Here is an 8182-nt window from a genome sequence, read left to right on the forward strand (position 1 = left end):
AAGGTATCAAAAGGAAAACATCAGCACCAAGAACTCCACCACAGAATGGTATAGCTAAAGGGGAAATAGGTTAGTGATTGGCTGTGCTAGAACCTCGATGATGGAGAAAAATGTTGCACTAAAATACTGGAGAGAAGCTATGAGTATTGCAGTCTACACATTGAATAGAGTTCAAGTCAAGAAAGGTACAAATGCAACACCCTTTGAATTGTGGTATGGTCATTCACCCAATGTTAAACATTTCAAAGTGTTTGGTTGCAAATGCTATATTCTAAAAGACACTAGAAATGGCAAGTTTGATGCAAAAAGTGATGAAGGTATATTTCTTAGATAATCCACCAGAAGTAAGGCATATAAGTGTTTGAATACTAACAATAATAAAATTGTGGAGAGCGCAAATGTAAATTTTGATGAGCATGTAGAAGCTTAGGTTGATGAGTCAAAGAAAAAAGAGGATTATAGATCCTTTGTATACTTCTACAAAGGAATGACAGTTGAAGACAATGTTGCAAATCAAGTTGGGAATTAACAAAAAACTTCAATATCTGTTGAGTCTCAACTAGTGAATGCCAAGTTACATTTAGAAGCTAAGCTGTAGAATGTAGAAAATGTACATAGTGATTTTGAAAATAGTATGCAAGAAAGAAATGATGAAATGCCAGATGAAGAAGAATGAAATGACTTTGAAGTTGAAGGATCAAATATGGAAAGAAGGACTAAACCCATATTAGCCAAATATGTAAGAACACATCACCCTGCAGATCAAATCATTGGTGATAAATATGCTAGACCAATGACAAGGAATAGGCTGAGGAATGAATCATGTCTACTGAGCAATACAAGATGATGACTAGTATAAGGCCATGAAAGAAGAGATAGATTAGATTGAGAAGAACAAGACTTGGTCTCTAGTTCCAAGACCAAATGATAAGAATGTGATTGGTACCAAGTGGGTGTTTAGAAACAAACTTGATGAGAATGGTGAAATAACAAGAAACAAAGCCAGATTAGTTTGCAAAGGCTGTGCATAAGAAGAAGGATGGGATTATGGAGAGACATTTTCCCTTGTTGCAAGAATGGAAGGAGTAAGAATATTACTTGCATATGTTGCATATAAAAGTTTCAAAGTCTACCAGATGGACGTGAAGTCAACTTTTCTGAATGGTATACTGGAAGAGGAAGTCTACATAGAATAACTAGAGGGATTTGTTGATGAGAAGAACAACAACAACTTGTGCATTAAAGCTGAGGAAGGTAGAGACATTTTGATATCAGAAATCTTTGTTGATGACATAATATTTGGAGGAAAAGATGTTTTATGCAAAGATTTTTCTAATCAAATGAAGCATGAATTTGAGATGTCAATTTTTGGAGAAATCAAATTCTTTGTTGGATTGCAAGTACATTAGTTGAAGCATGGAATATTTGTGATTCAGTCCAAATACATCAAGGAAGTACTCAATACATTTGGGCTAGAAGACTCAAAACCAGTTAGCACACCAATGGCAATAGGTCATAAACTATCCAAGAATGATGACTATGCTGAAGTAAATCAGATAATGTATAGATCAATGATTCGAAAGGTGCAATATGTTGTACATAGTAGACCAGACATTGCATTAGTTGTAGGAATAGTAGCAAGATTTTCTTCCAATCTAAGAGAAAACCACTTAATGGTAGTGAAGACAATATTGAGAAACCTGAAAGGAACTGATGACTTTGGTTTATACTACAAGAGGAATGAGAAGTTTGAATTGAAAGCTTACACTGATATAGATTAGGGAGGCAACACTGATGATAGAAAAAACACTAGTGGAGGAGAACTTTTCTTAGGAAAGAGGTTGATTACATGGACAAGCAAAAAGCAAAGTTGCACCTCACAGTCTACTACGAAAGATTATATTCAATAAAATACAAAAAACATTTCTTGCATTTCATTTGCTATGAAGATTATAAAGATGATTTGATGTGTTTTTATGTTTCTTATTACCCTTCTTTTAGCATCTCTTTACCATAATTATGAGGTTTATGATAGTATCATTCATTTTAATATTATGTTCATGATCTTTCATTTTATTCTCACTTATGTGTTTATGAATTTAACTGATACTCATCTTCCTACATTTAAAACTTTCATTAAGGACTCATGTGGTAGAGTTATTAATCTTTTGATTATGTGAAGGATTTGGTAGATGATACACCATTTCGTAATCTTCTTAATGTGAAACCTATTATTCTTAATCTGATGCCTAGGTCTCCATCTGTTAATTCTCATTCTACTTATGATGGACTTCAAGCTATAGTTTAGGATACAGATGTGTAAGATTTCTTTGATTTACCTTTTCCTCTGATTCATGATGATATTAAAGAAAATGGTAAAGACACTTCTTCAAAACCTATTATTCCATTTTATATAACCTTTACTTATGAGCATGATAAACAATCACCTCCTATAGAAGATTTACATGATATGTATAGTACAAGATATAATATGATAATTAAACAAGGTTTTGATTAAGTAAAAATAGGTTTTAAAGGATCGAAAACCTTTTACAGAGTAGGAAAAAAATAAAAATTGAGAAACCTAGAAGAACTGTGCATTAGCACCAAGAGTAGTACAAGCTAAAATAAGTAGCTAAAAACAATGAGCTAGAAAAGATAACAAAAAACCACTATAGGGTCTTCAATAGATCCACTACCTGGTCTGAAAGGATATTCATTTTTTCTATAGAGGCCTTTAGATCATATTTATTTAGCTTCGGCACCCTCTATCTTCTTCGAGTTGGCCCTGGTACACTTGCTGGGCCCTTGGTCATCTTTCACATCCTTGGATCCTTGACCTTTCCATTGTTAAATTTTTTTAGGAGAGCATTAATGCTGTCAGCCACTATCTTCATAATAGAGCAATTCTGATTCAGTAGTTTCTTAACCATCTTCTCCATATTAACCACTATGTTATCCAAACCATCCAACTTTTTTTGGAAATCTTTTATTAGCTAATCCAAAGCTTTATTTTTGGCTTCAAGGGGTGGGACACATTTCATTAAATTCTTAACCTATTCAGTGTTACCAATCACCTCAAAAAGTTTATCTATATGTTGTCCCAGAGTTCTCTCCCCTCTAGTAGTTTTGCTGAGTTGGTCAAATTCTCTAACAATGTCCTACATCTACTATTGCAAATTACTAATCTCCTTCTTCATCAGTCTCAGATTACTAGAAATCCCTTTCAAAAACTCTTGGTTGTCATTTCCCTTGTTATGAGTAAGGTTATCCTTGTCTCCACCAACATTATCTGTTTCATAATTAGTCTCCTCATGCCCTTTAACATCCATCTTCCCTTGGTGAAGTGCATTTTTTCCTTTTTGCTCCATCCTCTTAATTAGAGGTTCATTAGCAAAAGGTGTGCTTGGGGCCCTTTCTATATTCTTCCCCTTTTTTTAGTGGCCTTACCAACACTAATCCTTTACCCATTCCCCTCTTCCAACTCCTCTTCAGAATTTATATCCACATCAAAATCAGTCTCCTTAATCTACATTTTCTTCTTAGATGAGGTACCAAGCTCCAACTTTTTTCTCTTCTTCACCTTAACCTCCACAATCCCATCCTCTATGTCCTCATCAAAGCCCTCATCCTATTCACTCCCCTTTGTATTACATTTCATAGTTTTCTTATTGAAGTGGGGTCTATCCACTTTTTTGGGTTTAATGAGGTTCATAACTAGCACCATTAAACCCTTGTGATAGGCATGGTCACCCTCAAAATCATTCTAAATAGCTAAAATTGTAGCACCCAATGATCGCTTGAGGTAGAAGGGAAGATTAAGCCTAACCCTATGCTTAAAATGGTTTAGTAGCATAAAGTGGTACCCAAATATCTTAGTGAAGTGACCATCCAAAGTTAAGTATTCAATAAAAATGAACATGAAAAACCTCTAGGGGTGAGATATAGAACCAAGGCTAAAATAAGAATTACCAATTCTAACCAGTATTTTATTTTCCTTAGTCATTTCCACAAATTCCTCCACAATCTAATCTGAAAGATTCCTATCTCTGTAAAAGTTGATCCCCTTTGTGTCAAGGCCCATAGCTTTTTCTATGATGTCTTCAGTAACCTTCATTCTTTGATTACCCACCAGAATGCTCCCATCCTTTCATTTTTTAATGAATTGATGAGTAATAGAAGGGTTACTACTTTTGAGCTTCTCCATAAAACCCATAAACTTCCCCTGTTCCAGAATATCCCAAATCTCCTTCTTCTTTTTCCAATCCTTACAACTAGTTGGTTTGACCCTCTTTCTCCTTCCTCCCATTATCTTCAAATTGTTGCAAATTTTCATAATCTTAGGGTACACATTCAGAAAGAAAAACCTGGTGTTGATATTAAAGAAGAGGTAATTGATAAATAAACATGCCCCCAATCAATGTGGCAATGAATAAAAAGCCTCTACCAATCTAATCATAATTCGTGCCTCCCCACATCTACCCAAGTAATAATTAATACTTATATTATTATTCATCATTAATTAACCTTTTTTGCCTACTTCTCATCTTATCATACTCGATCAAGGATATTCCCTTGAAAGGGATATTATCAACTTGATTCCAAATCAACTTCTCATCACTTTTGCAAGCCACATTCATAGCCCAATCAACAACATGATTAGTTTCTCTATAGTTATGAGTGATGATACAATTATGAAATGAATTACTTAAAAAAATGACCTTACTCATAATATTATGAATATTCATTTTCATTATAACAAGAACATTTACTTTACTGGCTGCAGAAGCAGTAAAAATGGTGTTAGGGCTTTTGGTAATGGTGCAATGGTAACTGGTTCTAGTGGTGTGATGGCTTCTACATCTAGTAAGGGCGTTGGTTTTAGAAGTAGTAAAAATGGTGCTAGGGCTTTTGGCAATGGTGCGATCATATTTGGTTCTAGTGGTGTGATCGCTTTTGAATCTGGTAAGGGCGTTGGCTGCAAAAGCAGTAAAAATGGTGTTAGGGCTTTTGGAAATGGTGCAGTGGTTACTAGATCTAGTGGTGTGATCAATACTGGTGTGATGGCTTTTAAATCTCATAAGGGTGCTGGTTTTGAAAGCGGTAACAATCACTAGTACATTTTAGACCATTATTGGTTGAAATTTTGACCTAGTTTTCGACCAAAATTGACCAACCCACTGGTCGAAATTTTTCCAGTCGAAATTTCGACCAACCTTTTGGTTGGTCAAAATTTTGACCAATATGTTGGTCGAAAAACTCCCATAGCCTTGGTGCAAGTTTTGCCAGGAATTGGTCAAAATTTTGACCAATGAAGGTAGAAAATTTTGACCAATAAAGGTAGAAATTTTGACCAATGAATGCAAAAAATTTTGACCAATAAAGGTAGAAATTTTGACCAATGAATGTAGAAAATTTTGACCAATAAAGGTCAAAATTTTGACCAATAAAGGTAGAAATTTTGACCAATGAAGGTAGAAAATTTTGACCAATGAAGGTGGAAATTTTGACCAATGAAGGTAGAAATTTCGACCAATGAAGGTCAAAAATTTTGACCAATAAAGGTAGAAATTTCAACCAATGAAGGTAGAAATTTTGACCAATAAAGGTAGAAATTTTGACCAATGAAGGTAGAAATTTCTACCAACGCCTAGGTGTAAATTTTTTTCAGGCATTCTATAAAATAGTTCACATGCCTTGCATATGATATGACATTTTGCATGCATCCTGCACTCTCTCATCTGGCTGATGATGGATTATGGAGAGTTATCTGAAATGATGATGCTAAAAAACACACACAATCAAATCCAAAATGAACTTGAATTACAAATGGATTTTGGAAATTTGATATTGTTAATTTTGCATGCATGTCTACTAGGACAATCACAACTTAAACATATATCAACTTAAACATATTTATATGTTTAAGTTGTGATTGTCTTGGTAGACATGCATGCAAAATTAACAATATCAAATTTCCACAATCCATTTGTAATGCAAGTTCATTTTGGATTTGATTGTGTGTGTTTTTTAGCATCATCGTTTCAAATCACTCTCCGTAATCCATCATCAGCCCGATGAGAGAGTGTAGGATGCATGCAAAATGTCATATCATACGCAAGGCATGTGAACTATTTTATAGAATGCCTGAAAAACATCGACAATAACTAATCAAATTGTCGTAAACACAAATAGTAACTAATATGCTTCTTCATTAATATGCCCGATACAATAAGCAAACTTGGCAACTATGCACAACAAGTTATACGATAAAAGGAAATCATTTAGGAGATACAAAATTTGAACAACCATATGTTAAGATTCAAAAACCTCATGCCAAATAGATATTGGTACTGATCAAACAACTAGAAAGAAGGAGAAAGGGCAACATCATGCCTTGTCAGGATGCCACTATCACTTTTCATTGATGATATCAGAGGATCTATCAACAAACAATGAACTTTACTTGCCTTTATTCAAAATGCTTTCAAGCTTAATAGCACAAAATTTGGGCACATTTAGACAAGGAGATGGAAGATATGGAGTGGCTGGGTTCAATTTTTTAATCCTTCCTACGAGCCTAATAGAAATAAACTATCTTGAAATAAGGAAAACAAACTCAACAATTAATGCTAGAGAAAAAGAAAACTGCACCAAACTTCAAAATCATAAGTGTCTTAGTAACTTACACATTCTCCCACATGCCATATACTTTGTTACATAAACTCATAAGAAACTTTTGCATATCATGATCACACAAGCTAGAAGGAAAATAAGTCAAGTCTACTTACTTGAATTTTGTTCACATCTAAATGGTTGATAGCAAAATGAGTCTTTATACGCTAGTGTGACTTCTGACTAATGTTCCGTACTGCAGTAACAGTAAATTTGCAATTCAGCATATGCACAACCTCCCTGTCATCCCCTCTAACAATAGTTGGTGACCACCAACCAACATGCTGAAAAAGATAAAATTAAGAAATATATATAGAAATAAGTGTTTGAAAATAATCTGAATAAAATGGAAATCAAATTATACCTCTACCAACATGATAAAGAGAAGCATACATCTCACTATCTTTTCAAGTTCAGCATCTTTTGAGATGTTGTACATAAGCAACTATTTTATGTACTATTGAAGCATATAATGACATATTACCAACCTCAATAGTTCTAGAAACTTCATACCCATCAATCTTGGTTTATATCCACTCATTTATCTTGGTTTTAATCCTTGTGACAAAGTTATTCAATATAGAAAATCTGTAAGAAATGCCTATAATGCAATGTAAAGAATACATGCAAACAATTGAAAATTTAAAAACTTACAATAACATGTAGGATCAAGTATAACAGGCTCATTGTTCTTATCAGAAGAAATATTCCCACTCCAAAGATCTCCATGACGCAAACAGGGTTTTATCTCAATCCCCTTGAATAGCATAGACAGATTCTTTATTAACCTTTTCCCTGTCCAGGTAAGATGTACACCAGATCATCATAGTCAAAGACATGAATATTTTGAACAAATAATACTCTCGATAATCACCTTGAATAAAATTAATGACATTACTAGTTTGGCAAACAATATTACTATACATTTACTCTGGAAACAACTGAGAAAAATAAATGAAAACTAGGAGAGAAAGAATTACATGACAATAATTTATTATTTGAACTGCTCTATTTGAACCATTATCAATTAGAATTTAGCACTATTGTAAAATAACATTTAGCATCTGGCATATTCTGCAGCATGCCACTTCAAGGATTTTAGACATAAACAAAAACATAAGAAACCTTTATGGAACAAACTATGATAGAATACGAACTTATACACAGATATTGCATCCAATATTTTATCTAAATTTCAAGAAGACAAACACTTGAAAATATAGTAGCATAAAGAGACCATTGTCTCATTTCCCAATCCATGACTGGACGATCTTATATACAGTTTGTAATTTAATATAAAATGAGATTAATATAAAATGAGTTTTTAATCTATATGATTTCAAATGGACCACTAAACAATATATTTAAAGATCAAAATTTAGATATAAATTGTTTGACCTTATACATGAGCAATAAATTAGACCTGCCATACCATCTATTATCCAATGAAATACAACATACTCTATAGCTGGGCATTCAGGTTTGGAGTCATAATCAAACCTCAGAT

Source organism: Cupressus sempervirens, chromosome 9, assembly GCF_028749045.1.
Source record: "Cupressus sempervirens isolate cs-2001-9-10 chromosome 9, ASM2874904v1, whole genome shotgun sequence".
NCBI lineage: Eukaryota > Viridiplantae > Streptophyta > Pinopsida > Cupressales > Cupressaceae > Cupressus > Cupressus sempervirens.